The following is an 18,260-nucleotide window of genomic DNA, read 5'->3' on the forward strand; positions in this document are numbered from 1 at the left end:
GCGACCTGATAGGGATTGCAGGTAAGTCGCTGGGAGGTCGCAGGTGAGATGTCACACAGTCAGATCTTACCAACGATGCAGGAACAATACAGGTCACAGTAGCGACCTGTATAACTATCTCAGCAGTCACTGTGACTCTGTCACACAGTGTCAAACACAGCGATGTGTCCTGCACAGCAGGACATCACCTTTGAAGAAAATGGCCTGGACCATTCTGCAATGACTAGAGATCTCACAGCAAAGGCCTGATCGCTGGTAGGTGTCACACATAACAAGATCGCTAACGGGATCGCTACTGCGTCACGGAAACCGTGACTCAGCTGCGATCTCGCTAGCGGTCTCGTTATGTGTGACGGTACCTTAAGGTGGCAGGGAATTTAGGAGACCCTGATCATACTATCCTCGAATTTTGGATTGGAAAAGGAGGAAGACCTGAGAGGACTCAGACTTTAAGATTGTACTTCAAAGAGGCAGACTTTAATTAACTCAAAAAGAACGTAGGAAAGGTCCAATGGTTAGATGGTCTAAAGGACAGAAATGTCTAAAGCCTGCTTTACACGTTGCAATTTCACATACGATATCGTATGTGATTTGCAATGCCCCCATCGTATGTGTGGCACGTTCAATTTGTTGAACGTGCCGCACAAACGACTAACCCCCGTCACACGTACTTACCCGTCCATACGACCTCGATGTGTGCGCCGAACGTCCACTTCCTGGAGTGGGAGGGATGTTCGGCGTCACATCGACGTGACGCGGCAGCTGGCCAATAGAAGCGGAGGGGCGGAGATGAGCAGTCGTAAACATCCCGCCCACCTCTTTCCTTCCACATTGCTGGCTGGAGCCGCGGGAGGCAGGTAAGATCTGTTCAATGTTCCCGGGGTGTCACACACTGCGATGTGTGCTGCCTCGGGAACATTGAACAACCCGACGTGCAAGTCGTCAGGATTCAACGACGTGTATGCGATGAACGTTTTATCGTTCATTCGCAATCGCACATACTTTCACACACTACAATGTACCTTACGATGCCGAATGTGCGTCACTTATGACATGACCCCGCCGACACATCGTAAGATATATTGTAGCGTGTAAAGCGGGATTAAGGATGGGAGATTTTACTAAATGAAATTCTCACTGCACAATCAGTAACAGTCACTAAAAGATGAATGAATTTGAAGCATATTGAAGCATATTAAGAGACCAGGATGGATGAAAACCGAACTTAAATGCTTGCTACAAAGGAAAAAATAAATATATATGAAATAGAAAGGGGGGGCAAATTGTCAGAGATTTTTACAAATTTCACCAACTGCCATGGCGGTGTTGGGTTCTGTTCACACTACAGATTCTAATATTCCACCCGAAAACTTCTCTGGTGTCTGTGATCAACACAGGCAGACTCGGGAATCAATCTGCAGAGTGATTAATAGGCTAGCAAGAGTTAAACCTCTGGTACTCTGCTTGTTAGTCTCCTTTGATGTTATGGGGAAGCCAATCACATCTATACATCTTATATATGCTGGCTAGATCCTTCCACCTATGCCAGCTATAGTTTATATTAGCTGGTCTGTTGAGGTGTTGTGATCCAGACTATCTAGTATTTGTTATACTTGTTGCTGAGTTTGGTTGTGGAGTTAAGCCTTGTTGCCTTCTTGTTGTTACATTCCTGCATTTTCTTTTCTCCTGAGTTTCTAATTGTCTATTCTGTTTGTGCAGTGTGTCAGAGTTTTGGTTTTGCCTTGACTGTCTTTATCTTTTTTCAATCACACTCCTGCCACGTATTTCCCTGGTGGGAGAGGAGTATCAGAGTATTGCTGGTCAGGAACATAGCCAAGAATGGGACTCAGACATCTTCACCATCAGGAGTAACCTTGAGGTTAGCAATAGCTTAGGATCCCTTAGCATGAAGGGCAGCATAGTAGACCCTGTCCCCCACTATCCTAACAGTCACTTTGTGACATATATCTAAAAAAGCTTTTTGCAGGGACTGTAGGGCAAGCGTTAGAATAGCTAAAGCCAGCACTGAAGTGAGGCTTGCAAGGGAGACCAAAAGCAATAAAAAACGTTTTGGGAGGTATGTCATAAGAAAAGTCAAAGATGCTATAGGACTTTTAAAGGATGAAAAGGGTGAACTGGTCAAGAATTATGCTGAGAAGGCTGAACATTTAAATTCCTTTTTTGCATCTGTGTTCTCTAAGAAATAAAATGCAACATCAACTGCTCTTCACTGTACTATCAATGGAATTAAAGAATCAACACTCTCTATAAACAGAGAGATGGTGAGGGAACACTTAGCTAACTTAAAAGAATTTAAATCTCCTGGTCCAGATGAATTACATCCTAGAGTACTGAAAGATATAGAGGAAATTGCAGAACCCCTAGCCAGAATCTTTGAAAATTCCTTGAGAACAGGATAAACCTCAGAAGATTGGAGAAGGGTAAATGTTGTCCCCAGCTCCAAAAAAGGAAAGGATATGGAGCCAGGAAGTTACAAGCCAGTGAGCCAGGAAAGATCTTTGACAAAATTATTAAACAGCATATATGTAAGTGCTTGAATAAGAATACAATAATTAACGAGAGCCAGCATTGGTTTGTAGCAAACAAGTCATGCCAGACTAATCTAATTTCATTCTATGATGAAGTCACTTACTTGGTGGATCAGGGAAATGCGGCAGATATAGTATATCTTGACTTTAGCAAAGAATTTGATAATGATCTTTTACTATCCTCATTTAAAAAATGACCAATTATGTGATTGACAAAGCCGCAGGGAAGGTTGGTAAGTATAACTGTTCTGCTATATTTCTTATTTTCTCTCTTTTGCAGCCCCTCTAGCATTTACTATCACCATATTATTACACAAAAGTTCGGGTCCGTTAGACTTATATGGGGTTCGGTGTCCAAAGTCAAGTACAGCTGCCGAACCTGAAGTTTTATTTTTTGGTCCATTCTGGTGTGCAAAACCCAAATATCCATGGGTTCATTCATCACTATTCTCCTTCAATGGAAGTCTTCAAACAGAGGCTGGACACACATCTGTCTGAGATGGTGTATTGAATCCTGTATTGAGCAGGGAGTTGGATACAATGACCCTGGAGGTCCCATCAAACTATAACATTCTATAATTCTTTGTTAGTGTCTGTGCAACAAAATAAAAAAGAAAGGAATCTAGCTCTTGAACCCCAATAAATCTTCTTTATTGAATCAAAATGGGAATTGTATTCCATGTAAATTTTCAAACACGGAGATACTTAACCTCCAGACAAAATATTAACGCATAAGTGGCGTGTCCATCTCTCAACCCATTTCAAGTGCATATAGCACTCTTGATCATGTATCCATGTGTGACAATTTACCTGCAATGCAATTTATTTTGATTCAATAAAGAAGATTTATCAAGTGTTCAAGAGCTGGATTCCTTTCTTTTTTCTTAGGATTGATGACCTTGGGTTGAATCCTGGGCTCCACCACGATTTGGGACTTTTGAGCGGTGACCTGGGCTCTGCATACAACTCTCTGTACATATATCCATTATTAGCTTTCTATTAGAGGTGCTGGTATTTTCAATTGCACAAATAGAGCAGTAAATTCATTAGAACATGTACTACTTTTTCTGTATTAGTTCATGTATGAAGGTGAATCGTGATGTGTACAGTAAGGGCTGCTTTGCACGTTGCAACATCGCACGTGCGATGTTGGTGGGGTCAAATCGGAAGTGACGCACATCCGGCGTCACTTTCGACATCGTAGTGTGTAAATCCTAGATGATACGATTAACAAGCGCAAAAGCGTCGTTATCGTATCATCGGTGCAGGCTCCGACTTTTTCAAAATTATGCTGCAGCGTCAGGTACGATGTTGTTCCTTGTTCCTGCAGCAGCACACATCACTGTGTGTGAAGCCGCAGGAGCGAGGAACATCACCTTACCTGCCGCCGGCGGCTATACGGAAGGAAGAAGGTGGGTGGGATGTTTACATCCTGCTCATCTCCGCCCCTCCGCTTTGATTGGCCGCCTGCCGTGTGACGTCACTGTGACTTTGTACGACCCGCCCCCTTAGAAAGGAGGTGGGTCGCCGGCCAGAGCGATGTCTCAGGACAGTTGAGTGCATGTGAAGCTGGCGTAGCGATAATGTTCGCTACGCCAGGAATCACAAGATATCACTGCTGCAACGGGGGCGGGGACTATCGCGTGAGACATCGCAGCATCGGCTTGCGATGTCGCAACGTGCAAAGCCTGCCTAAGTCTTATATTAAAGGAAGTTGGCAGCACAGAATGAAAGTTCAAATCTAGTATAAGCGCTCGGTGCACATTTGCCGTGGCCAAACAGTTCAGTGCACGTTCACACCTTTTTGTTTTCTATCTAATCCACCCATCTCTGAATCTTTAAAGTCAGAGCTGTCAATTAAAATAGAGGAGGGCAGACATAGATGAAAAACAAGTAGGTAGGAAATTGCACTGAACTGTTTGGCCATACCAAGGGTGCACCGAGTGCTTTTACTAGGTCTGAACAGTCATTCTGTGATGACAGAGTCCTTTTAATCGGTATAACACAAACTTAGAGCTATAGTAAAAGAAAATCCAACTTCATTATAAACAGGGCTATCAATGGACTGTGAAGTTTGTTGCAGAGAAGCAAATGGCCTCACATACTGTTCTTGCATGGCAACCTCTACCTTATACTGTTTGTATATTGGCAGGCTGATTCTTGTACAGAGCTGCGGTGTGTCAGTGTCACTGTGTCAGTCAATGCACAGTAATACACAGCTGTGTCTTCCCCCTTCACTCCCGTTATATGAAGCTCGGTGGTGAGAGTCGCTCTGTTCATGGTCATTGAGTATCTTGGGATTAGGCTATAGACAGTGGCCACACCATAAGCACAAATCTCTAAGCCGAGTCCTGGGATGTGCTTGTACCAGATCAAAATACTATAATTTGGCATTTTGTGAGTACATTTCAGGGTGACATCTTGGTTTTCTGTAACGAGAAGATCTGGATCCTGCGACACCTGAGAATCTGACTGCACACCTGGAAAAGAGAAGAAATAATATGATGTACAATTCAATAAATGTATAATTGATGCCTATTTATATATTTGTGAGGAATAATTCTATGCAGAATTTCGGCTAAATATATAATTTACTATCTAGCCATATATAACTGTTATATATACATTATATATATCAACTAGTTAACATTCCCAATATATATTAATAAAAATCCTCCTCACCTATAATAAGAGAGACCAGTATTAGACCTGGAAGGATGGCTCTGCTCTTCATCCACATCATCTTGTGCTGTGTGTTCTGCACGTTGTATCCTCAGGTGTCGGAGGAGACGTTACATATAGCACAGACCACACCGCAGTCTTTCCTGTCATGTCACATGGGAGATGCCACAAGTCTTCTTATAAATGTTATATATAGCTAAATGAATGGTTTTCTGGTCACATTTCTATATATCTGTCCTTGCACTAAGAATTAAAGGGGTTTTGCAACGAGCAAAGTACATTTTAATTAATCGATCTTGTAATACAAATAATTTCCACAATTAGATGTGTTAAATATTTGTTCCTATGCTGAATTACTCATATATATGTGTCCCTGCTATGTACTGTGTAATGGATGTGTCTGACCATACAGGGACATGGTCTGATCATACCACAGCTCCTGAGCAGGGAAGGAAATAAAAGAGACATAACAGCATGGGATCACAGCTCCAGTTTTACTGTGAGGTAAAATATGTTTAAAAACAAGCAGAGAAATATTTCATCTCAAAGAAGGAATAATTTATGATAGAATGTTGTTCTATCTGTACACTCTTTTTTGTTTCCTCCCATGGCCAGGAGTTGTGGTATGATCAGACATGTCCCTGTACAGTCAGACACAGCCATTACACAGTACATAGCAGAGGCACATTTATAAGATTATCTCAGTAAAGAATTTTTTTTGTAAACGTCCAATTGTAAAAACTTATTTTTACATAAAGATCAATTGATTAAAATGTACTTTTTCGTGGGACAACCCCTATGATATTATTAACATTCATATCTGTATTCTACATTTTATAGAGCTAATATTAGTGGTTAGTATGTTTATCAATGAATATATGGAATGTTCTATAACTGCCTGAATTATTAAAGTTAAAGAACCTGTCATTATGAATCAGACACTGCGCGATTGTAGCCAGGTATTTTTTTACTCTGTAACACTCTGGCTTTTCAGAATTAGCATAATATGAAATAGTGACCAGGGACTATGTGTCTCAGCTAACTATTTCCTTGCTGGCTTCTTCAGGCATCTTGTTTTAATAGTAACCATTATTTTTTTCATATATTAATACTACACATACAAATAAACTTTGTAATATATCTTATTAGAGAAATCTGCTTCTTTCTCATTTTGGACTGATCCTTCATTCTCTAAATTCTCAATTCCCAGGTAAATCTGTATTCAGTGAATATAGATTTTCCTATAACTGAGATGTAGATGACACTTGCTGCTTGTAATGTTCTATGGAGAACTGTAACTGTCATTTCAAGAGAACTTGCAGTAGAGTGCCTGTGTCTGCCTCTAGTTCCTCCATCCTCAACCTCATAGAATTTTAAAAGCACCATCTGTCATTTGTATCTCAGTAATGGGAAAATCTGCGTTCACTGAAAACAGATTTTATCCATGAAGTGAGAGTGAAAGATCAATCCTGATGGAGAAAGAATATATCTGACAAGATATATTATAAAATATTCTTATTTTAATGGATATGATTGATTTATGATTTAAAAATTAAAACAATGTTTACTGTTTAATGAGTACCCCAATTATCTATTGTATACATGACAACTTGCATAAATCGTTCCCTATAAAAATACAATTTTTATCAAAGATGTTTAAAACCAACACCGTGAATAGACCAAATAAACTTAAATGCACAGGAAAGAAGATGGATGACCCTAATACAACAGACCCTCCTGTGCACTACCTAACAGTGGGGGTCAGCACCCTGGATGTCGCTGTGGCACCCCCACTCACCGTCGACTCTCCCTCACTGTCCCTTTAAATCACTGCCAGAAAAAAGTGCCAGTGTCTAAATAATGTGAAAAAACAATTGGCAGGTGGACAAGTGAAGGGATCAAAAATTACTTATCTCAGCTTATGTTTTTGAGACCATGCCTGATGCCTTGCGCTTAAAGCCACAATGCATTTCCCCCATGAACGAGTTCCTCAGGAGGCAAATAGAATGGTATATTTTAGATTAATGATGACTTGGATAACAACATTGGTGGCTTGTTCTTTTTGGCACAATGGCTGATATATAAGGAATTGCCTGTCTAGGCAGACATGATAATGAAATCAGTCAAATGGTAATGCTAAAATTAGCCCAGACTATCAGTCTGTAATCCCCCCAACATAAGGAATCTTGCTAACAAAACCTCAATTACCTGGTGTTGATAACACACTAAACAGCGTGCATAATGTCCAGGTGATGGCTTCCGGTATTGTGAGATCACGCTGTATTATGCTGCATGCGTGCTCTAAATGTCAAGTCTCGCGCTCTGATAGGCTGATGTAGTTCGTGCATGCACCCAGCGTATGACCAAATTTTATGCGCGCAAACATCATGGAGTCTGCATGGGATCTTTTAATTATCCCAAGATTTGAACACAACCATGCATGCATCCGGCACCAGGCCATATCCCAGCCCGTCAACATGGCGCATGCGCGATGGCGCACGCGTTCCTGTAGGTGTGTCCAAATTATATGTGCGCAGACATAATAGCGTCTTCCCGGGATCTCAAAATTATCGCAAGGCTTAGTCTAACCCGCGCATGTGCCTGGCATGAGACCGGGTCCCGGCCTGTCGCCATGGCGCATTCGCAATGGTACACACAGTGTTGGAACACAAATCAATAACATTAGCGTGCGCATAAACAAAAGGCGTAGAAAGATCATCTCTCTGTGGGAAATTTACTACTCGCAAAATGTACATTAGCGTGCGCATAAACAAAAGGCGTAGAAAGATCATATCTCTGTGGGAAATTTACTACTCGCAAAATGTAATCTAGCCACCCCTTGCGCCCATGGGCCAACCCAAACCTGTTTTCATGGCGCATGCGCGGCGGTGTATCTATACAAGCAAAAGTGCAGGCCACCAACTTCTAAGTAAAACAGTGCATCAATCGCACTGGCACATCCAGCAATTGCGTATAGTGTAAAAACAATAAGCATTACGTATGCCCTAAACTGCGCTCCAAAGTGAAAGGCACAATAATAGAGAACGCGTGCAGCAAAAACCTACATCAATAATAATTTTTACCATACAAAAACCATTCTAAAAATGATGTACAGAACTTTATGCTAAAATATGAGGGAAGGTTGAGCAAAAAAGATTATTTTGGTACTGTGTAATATCCCAAGCAACAATACAGCAGTAACATAATAATATTATATGCTAATGAGACCCCAAATGATATATAGATTTCAGAACTGGGGTATAACCTAGCAACTAAGATTAATGCAACCAAAATAAATATAGTACACCACTTATCAAATGTAGCATAGGTAGAGGGGGGGTACTTTACGGGAAACCATTGATATAAAGTTATGAAAGTCTAAATAACATAAGACGAAATAGAATCTCAGGAACCTACTGCATGGACTTAATAGACTACAGCTCAATGCAAGCACGCAAAGGACAAATGCTCATTGAACGCCTTGGAGTTCATGGACTCCATTCTATACATCCACTCAAATTTCCTTTGAAGTAGTTGTTTATTGTGATCCCCTCCTCTAATTTTAATTTTGACAACCTCAATGATACTGAAAGAAAGCTGGTGGATATTACCCCGATGAATTGAGTTCATATGTCTCGCCCTCTCTTCTCCTAAATTCATGTTTTGTCTTACCAACGTAATTGAGTGGGCAGCTACACTTGGCAACTTAGATAATGGTGAAATTAGCAACAATTGGCGAAATTCCTAACAAAGAATTGCTTCTTATTGGCCACGCTAGTTACAGACTTCCCAGGTTTTATAGCATCACAAAAACTACAATTTCCACATCGGAAAAAAACACAGAGTCTGTGGTCAAGCCTGGTGTTTTATAAATGCTATGTACCAAGTACCAACATGTCCCTAAGGGACGGACCCCTGCGATACGTGATGCTAGGTCTCTCAGATATTGAGTCTCGTAAGTCAGGATCCACCAATAAAATATCCCAATATTTTTTGATGACTTGATATATCCTTTAATTTTGACCATCATACTGTTTGTGCCTATAAGTCTAATAGGGCTATTGCCATTACCTATTGATGATCTGGGATTGAGAAGTGCAGTTCTATCACTTGATAATGCATGTCTGTAGGCATCAACCCCAATCTTACGGGGATAACCCCTGTCAAAAAACCTTTCAGACATTTCGGCCGCTTTTAGTTGAAACTCCGAGATGGTGGTACAATTCCTACAAAGCCTAAGGAACTGTCCTTTGGGTATACCCCATTTTAATGACAGTGGATGATGACTATTCCAATGTAAAAGATTGTTGACATTGGTTTGCGATAGGTCTTAGTTCCAATAGTGCCATCGGATCTCTTTTGAATTACAACATCCAAGAATGCCAACTCTGTTTTATTGATCTCAGAAGTGAAACTAAGACCTATGGAATTTTGATTCAAGTAAATGATGAACTTATTGAAATCTGCCTCACTCCCAGACCATAAAAAAAGGATGTCATCAATATAGCGTGACCATGAGATAATATAAGGTTTCTAACCATGGTCCTCCTCTGCAAATACAATTGTCTCCTCCCACCAGCCCAGGAACAGATTAGCATAAGTGGGAGCACATGGGCTTCCCTGTTGTGAATACATTTTCCAGTTTGGGGCTCCCTCTTGTGGTCAGTGCTGATGGTGCAGTTAACTTGTGGAATGAGATCTACACACCTGTAGAGGAGTGGCAATCAGGCTTTTAGATTGGGACTATATAACTGAGTAGTTTTCTCCTATTACTTGCTGGTGCTCAATTGATTTCCTGTGTGTTAAGGACATTCTGAAACCAGTCCTGCTCTCTACCAGAACTCTCCTCTAGATAAGTTGGTCTCTGTACCCTGCTTATTGTTTCCACTTTCTTGTTGTTTTTTCTGTTTTGATACTATGGCTTGATTTCTATTTTTGCCTGTGTGGAGTTCCTTGTAGAATTGGATCATTCCCTGCTGGGAGTGTCTGTATATTTAGCTCCATGATTCTGCAATGTACTATGTTTTGTCATGCTTGGTATTAAATTCAGTCCCTTATCTATATTAGTGTTTTTGGATCCCAGTAACATCAGAGTACTGATATAGTGGGGGAGAGGCCGGCGTGCTGAGATTTTTTACGGTTTTTACGGCTGCAGACAGTGCTCTTTCCTATCCTTTCCTATAAAGATAGTTTGGGCCTCATCTTTGCTGACACCTGTTTTCTAGCTTTGTATTGTGTTTTTCTATATCACCGTAGTCTTTACATGTGGGGGGCTATCTATATATTTGGGGATTGTGCCGAGGCAGATTAGCTTTTTTTATATTTATAATAATAATAATAATTGTATTCATTTATATAGCGCTATTAATGCCACAGCGCTTTACATACATTGGCAACACTTTCCCCATTGGGGCTCACAATCTAGAGTCCCTATCTGTGTGTCTTTGGAGTGTGGGAGGAAACCGGAGAACCCGGAGGAAACCCTTGCAAACACGGGGAGAACATACAAACTCCTTGCAGATGGTGTCCTTGGTGGGATTTGAACCCAGGACCCCAGCGCTGCAAGACTGCAATGCTAACCACTGAGCCACCGTGCCGCCCTGTCTATCTGTAAGAATATTTAGTTCTCCGGCTGTGTCAAGACAACTAGGTCATCGTAGGCTCATCCCACGGCTACTTCTAGTTGTTTGTTAGGATTAGGTCTGCAGTCTGTTAAGGTTCCAGCCACTCTGGTTACTTTTTGCGTTTCCACATTGTTTGATCCTCCTCGGTCCCTGAATCATAACACTCCCCATTGCTGTGCCCCTGAGTTGGTGGAGGTATCTATAATTAAATAGAAAGGTGTTATGGGTGAGCAGGAATCCCAAAAGGTCTATTACAAAATTATTAAGTGCCACACAGTGCTTTGTTCTGGTGGTAAGATAAAACTCAACTGCTCTAAAACCCTTATCATGCGGTATACTACTGAACAATTACTCTACATCGATTGAGGCAATAAAGATGTGATCATCCAGTGTTATACCCTCTAATTTCTTAAGGAGTTCCATGTTGTCCCTTGTGTAGGATGGGAGAGAATTCACAAATGGGTGTAAAATATGGTCAGTGTAAATACAGATGTTCTGAGTTAGTGAGTCATTAACAGAAACGGCCTCTCAGTTTCTCAAGTCCCTTATGTACTTTCGGTAAGGCATGGAAGGTCGACATAGTAGGGTATGGTGGCTTAAGAAAATTGTATTAGTTATGAGAAATAAGGTCATCATTCCTAGCTCTAAGATCTCACACAATTGTGCGAAATAATCAGGAGTGGGATCTGTGTTTAAGATTTCTTAAGTAGTAGTGTCCTTAACATTTCAAGATATTGCGAATGATCAAGAAGGACTAGATTGCCTCCCTTGTCTGAAGGTTTTATTATGAGTCTATCATTTTCTTCTAATTCCTTTAGGACTATTCTTTCTCTTTCAGTAAGATTTTGATTGAAACCATTGGTACTTGAAATCCTGCACAGATCTCTCTCTACCAATCTGAGAAAAATATCAATGCTTGTGGTATCACTTGTTGCAGGCATTTTTGAGCTTTTATTTCTCAAATTAGTGAATGGATTCTTACCACTACTGTTGTCATTTTCTTGCTCTTGCATGAGGCCCAAGAGTGTTTGATAGCTAACCACATCATCATCCGAGAGACCTGCTTTTCAACATTGTTCCCTATCGTTATTTAAAAGGTATTTTTTCCACCTAAGCTTCCTCCCAAATAAGTTCAGGTCTTTAATCCACATAAAATAGTTGTAGTTGTTGGTGGGTACAAATGATAGTCCCTTCTTCAAAATGTGGTATTCCACATTAGATAGGGAATGACTAGATAAATTGATAATTTGGCTATGATTTAGTTTGCCACTTGACTCCTTAATGATTATTGTCTGTTCATGTCCCTTTCTAAAAAAGATGAAGAGGAGGAAGGGCAAGAGGAGGAGCCAGGTAGATTGGAAGATCCTGTTGGTGATGGTGAATCGGTGTGTCTGTTTGTAAATGCACCTCTCCCCCCTCTTAACCCTGACATCTTCTATTGGATCTGCCCCTTCTATGATTTCTGCCCCTACTGTTAGTCCCTGTTCTTTCTGTGTTTGAGGTTTCTAAATCTGAAGATGATATTTCTGATTGTTTATTAATCCCAAATTGATATGCATGTTTATTGTTAAACTCCCTCAGGTCACGTTGGAACTGAAGGTGCTTCCTTTCTTTTAGGATACTTTGATATTTTTCAACTGACGTTTGTAAGATGTTCTCACGTCTGTTGAAATCGTTTCAAAATTACTTCAATGTTTTTATTGAGTTTCTGGGTGGCTAATTGAAACAATTTTTTCTCTTCACTGAGTAAGATGGACATAAATCTCAGAGAAAAGTCGACAGATTCCTTTAGCCAATCTTCCAGAAGCTCGGGACTACAAGAGCAGGATGAGGATAAGATTAATACGCAAACCCTTAGGGACCAACTTATTTTTTATATAATTGTCCAATGTTTGGATTTCCCAACATGACCTGATATGTTCTTAATAACTAGAGTATAGATCATTGAAGAGGGTTTTTTTGGAAAGTGAGCTGGTTTGCCCACCAGGGGTCACTTGTGTGCAAAATGCTTGATTAGCGTCTTCTAACCATGTTTCAGTATTGACAGGTCCTCAGAGAAAACTGGTCATATTACAAAATGGAAAAAATTGGGTATAAGAATACTGTTGGGATAGTGAGAAACTACAAAATGCATAAATCTTTCCCTATAAAAATACAATTTTTATTAAAAATGTTTAAAACCAACACCGTGATTAGACCGAATGAACTTAAGTGCACAGGAAAGAAGATGGCTGCCCCTAATACAACAGACCCTCCTGTGCACAATCCAGGGTTGGACTGGGCCACCGGAGTGCCTGGGAATCCCCTGGTAGGCCCTGGGTCATTAGCGGTCCCCCTTCCCCCATACTTCACATAGGGCCCCAGGCTGGTAACCACTAGCAGGGCTAGGGCCTCCAGGTGGCTCCACCAGCGGCAGTGTCGGGGCTCCGGGCTGGTGTGCCAGCGGCACTGTCGGGGCCCCAGGCACCTGTGCCAGTGGCAGTGGGCCCCGGGCGGCTGTGCCAGCGGCAGTGGGTCCCGAGTGGCTGTGCCAGCAGCAGTGTCGGGTCCCCAGGTGGCTCCACCAGCGGCAGTGTCGGGGCTCCGGGCTGGTGTGCCAGCGGCACTGTCGGGGCCCCAGGCACCTGTGCCAGTGGCAGTGGGCCCCGGGCGGCTGTGCCAGCGGCAGTGGGTCCCGAGTGGCTGTGCCAGCAGCAGTGTCGGGTCCCCAGGCGGCTGTGCCAGCGGCAGTGTCGGGGCCCCAGGCAGCTGTGCCAGCAGCAGTTGGCCCTGGGCGACTGTGCAAGTGGCAGTGTCAGAGCACCATGGCTGTGCCCCGGCCATGTCACGGTTAATAGATGCTGCCGCGTCTGCTAACTGTGGCGTCACACATCGCGCCCTGCACTCAGCACTGCTGCTTCTCGCCGGAGACGATCATCAATGGAGCCTGCAGGCTGGACCAGAGACAAGCCAGGGGAAGGTAAGAACTGCTCTATTGTGTTTGTGTGTGTGTGTGCGCGTGTGTAGTATAACAAGTATAGTCTATGGGTGTGTTCGTGTGTGTGTGTGTGTACATTAGTGCAGTTCCTTACTGCGATCTTCTGCATGTCTGTGCATGCGTGTGCTTGTATGCCTATGTATTTGTGCTTGTCTGTGCATGGGCCTGACTGTATTCTGTGTGCATGTATGTGCCTACGTGTGTGTGCATGCTTGTGTCAGTGTTTGTGTTCATTCTTGTGCATGTGTCTGCATGTCTACATGTATGTGTCTGCGTGCATGCAGGTGCTTGGCTGCCTTTTTCTGCATCTCTGTATGTGTGCGGCCGTCTGCCTTTTTATATATGTGTGCATGTCTGCGTTCATGTGCGTGTCTGTATGAACATGTGCATGTGTCTGACTACGTGCACCTGTCTGCATGTGTGTACTTTTTTTCTGTGTGTCCAGTGCATGTCTATGTGTCTGCCTATATGTACGTGTGCGTGTCTGTGTGTGTGTCAGCAAGTCTGTGTGTGTACATTGGTCTTTGTGTCTACGTATGTAAGTGTGCATGTGTGCATACATTTCTGTGTCTACATATTTGTGCCTGTCTTCATGTCTGTGTGCAAGTCTTCATGTTTATGCCTGTGTGTTTACTTACATATGAGTGTGTGTTCTTATCTGCATGAGTGCGCCTTTCTGCAGGTATTTATCTGAGTGTCTGCATATGTCTATGTATATGTGTGTTTGCATGTACGTGTGTCTACATACGTGTGCATGTCAATGAATCTGCATATGTGTGCATGTGTCAGTGTGTGTGCATGTTTGTGTGCCTCACATCTTTTAACATGACTGCTATGTGCCGCGCTCTGACGTCTGTGCATGGCCTCAGATGGGTAGGGTGGACATTTGACCGCGCCGGATATGAAGCTACAAGAGGACGCCAGGGGAGCGCAGGAAGGTGAAAAAAACTTTTTGCTCCTCCCTCCTTGAATGGATAGGGCAGTTTAGGGGTATGGGATGGAGGAACATAGGGGCCAAGATGTGGAAACATAGGGGGCTAGGATGGAAGACATTATTCAATAAAGGGGGCCTGGATGGGAGACATTATTAAATAAAGGCTTCCAGGATGGGACAAATAATTACTATATTGGGCCAGAACAAGGAACATACATTATTGGTTTATGTTGGCAAATAGTAGAGATAATTACTATTATCTACTATAACAACTTTTATCCCCATTACACTGTAGGGGCAAATTAGGGGACATTATTACTGATGAAATATAATTTAATTTTGGGGATACAGTCTTCCATGGGAGAACAAAAGTCTAACATAGTGTAAAAATTGGGAAAAAAGTGTGGACTGTGCTCTGAGAGTGATCGGCTATAGGTGACTGTTTGTTATTTTCTGTAGAGTCGCGTCATGGCAGGAAGAAGTGATGGCGATCAGCCCCAGATGAAGAGGAAAAGCGAAGATGAATAATTTCAACTAGAGACGTCACTGGTACGTCCGTGTATTACATGTACACACACACTACACTATATACAGAGCTCCTGTGTATAATGTCGCTGGTGATCACTGCATTACCTATATACTGTATACAGAGCTGCTGTGTACAATATCGCTGGTGATCACTGTATTACCTATACACTATATACAGAGCTCCTGTGTATAATATCGCTTGTGATCACTGTATTACCTATATACTATATACAGAGCTCCTGTGTATAATGGCAGTGATGGTAATATTATTGTTATTAGTATTGTGGTTTTTATTCATGATTATTATTGTAGTTTTCGGGAACTATGTTATCTGGTCATGGAGTGTTGGTATTTGACCCTTGTGTGTGGTTGTATTCAATCACCATGTGGTGTTAAAGGGAACCTGTCATCAGAAATTTCGCCCAAAAGCTAAAAGATTCCCCCTCTGCAGCTCCTGGGCTGCATTCTAGGAAGGTCCCTGTTATTATTGTGCCCCATGTGAGACCAAAATAAAGCCTTTATAAAGTTCTACCTTTTTGTATGCAGCTTCTGTAAATCTGACACGGGGGCGGGCTCTCTGCCGTCCGTTATTTTGCCCCCTGGTCCTGTATGCCGCCCCCATCGCTCCCTTCCATATCTGATGCACCGCCCACTGCTCCAGCCATCCCCGCGCATGCCCAGTCTCACAGGACTGAGCAGTGTGACCGCTGGTGACGTGTGCGCAGGCAAGTGATTATGGGCGGGACTGTGACTGTTATCAGCAAGTACCCGCCCATAATCTCGTGAGCGCGCAAACCTCTCCAGCGGTCACACTGAGCTCAGTGTAGATGCTAGACTGTATGGGCTGCTTCCAGGGATGACGTACCCTTTGTCATGTGATAGGGGCGTGTTCAAAATACTATCACATGACAAAGGGACTATTCAGTCACTATGTGGTCTTGTCATGGTGTGGCGGCATTTCTCCCTCGTATGTAGTTTTATTGGTCATGGAATGGAATAGTGGATTGTGTAGTGTATGAAGGTCAATTTTACTCTCTGATATCAATACCGGGAAGATTCTTTATTTCCAATAGAGATTAAATACTTGAACATTTAACCTCTCCCTGTCCTGTGATTATTACACAGCAGCAAATATTTACTTAGAGAGGTTCTCCAGTGAAAACAGGTAATCAGCTTAATTGAAATAATTAGAAAACAAATGACGTAGGCTTCACCCCATTTTTGTGTCCAGCCAGGTACAACTAGGCAGCTGGGGATTGGAATCCGCAGCACAGGTTGGCCTGAGCTTTCTGGGCCCCACTGCTGCGAATTGCAGTCTGCAGCCGCCTCCGAAAATGGCACTTTCATAGAAGCGCCATCTTCTGGCGCTGTATCCAACTCTTCCAGCACCTGCCTGCTATACCTGGCTAGCATACAAAAATATGGCGAAGCTCACTCTGCTTGGATTACCCTTAGCTAGCAATACAAAAAATGCAGCGGGAGCCCATATATTTTTTTTTAAATTATTTATTTAAATAACTAAAAACAAAATGTGCTTCCCTGTATTTTGATTGCTGGACATCACAGTGCTGTAAAAATAAATCTTTAAAAAAAATGACGTAGCGCTCCGCGGTATTTTTGATTCTCAGCGCAGATAAAGCAGAGAGCTATGGGTTGCCACCCCCATCTGCCTGCCGTTACCTTGGTTGGCAATCAAAATACAGGGAAGCCCATTAATTTTCTCTATTTAAAAAATAGTTAAAAAAAAAATGACATTTGTTCCCCCCATTTTTGATAGCCAGCTAGGGTAAAGCAGACGGCTGTAGCCTGAAAACCACAGCTGGCAGCTTTACTGTGGTTGGGGAACCAATGTGGAGTTCCGCCCGGGCTCTTTTTTTTATAATTATTTTATAAATATTAATAATTACACAAAAAAAGTAGGGTCCCCCCCAAATTGGATCACCAGCCAAGGTAAAGCGGACAGCTGTGGTCTGGTATTCTCAGGGTGGGAAGGTCCATAGTTATTGGGCCTTCACAGACTAAAAATAGCAGGCCGCAGGCACCCCAGACGTGGCGCATCCACTAGATGCGCCAATCCTGGCGCTTCACCCCAGCTCATCCCGTGCCCTGGTGCAGTGGCAAACGGGGTAATAAATCGGGTTGATACTAGCTGTAAGGTCATCTGACATCAAGCCTAGCAGTTTGTGATGTCATGGCGTCTATTAGATACCCAACATCATAAACTGTCAGTACTAACAAAAAAAAAATCGACAATTTATTTGAAAAAACAGTCCCCAAAACATTTCCTCTTTCACCAATTTCTTGTAAGAAAAAAAATAAAGGGGTCCCACGATGACTCTGGACAGTCTAGAATATGGGGGGGGAGACACTCAGGGAACGTATCCCCCATTTTCTAGGAGTGCAGACCCTTCATGTGAGGAGTGTGGGTGCAATGAATCTGCACTCACTCTCCCCGGGTCCACAGCAGCAGAGTCCATGTCGTAATGGTTCCTACCAAAGCTGCAATGCCCTGCTCATGAGGTAAGGGCATGCCTAATCAGGAGAACTATTCTACATTTCCAAATATTGGTATTTGCTGATATTATTGCTATTCCACCTACTATATATTGGGGATAGGATCTTGGAGATGGAATACCCCTTTAAGTCCAGTTATCCAGCTGAATGAATAGTTAACAACAGAGCTCGCTATTTAGATGTGTTTTCTTGTGGCGTATAACGGACTCTCATGTTTGGTAGTCGTTCAGCAGGGAAACTATAAAAGCAAATCCCTCCATTTGGAAATGTAGTATATAGCTCTCCTGATCAATTATGCTCCTTACCTCATGACCAGGGCATTGCAGTAATAATAATAATTTATTCATTTATATAGCATTATTAATTCCATAGCGCTGCATGTCTTTGGAGTGTGGGAGGAAACCAGAGTACTCGGAGGAAACCCACGCAAACACGGGGAGAACATACAAACT

This window comes from Anomaloglossus baeobatrachus, chromosome 1 (genome assembly GCF_048569485.1).
Source record: "Anomaloglossus baeobatrachus isolate aAnoBae1 chromosome 1, aAnoBae1.hap1, whole genome shotgun sequence".
NCBI lineage: Eukaryota > Metazoa > Chordata > Amphibia > Anura > Aromobatidae > Anomaloglossus > Anomaloglossus baeobatrachus.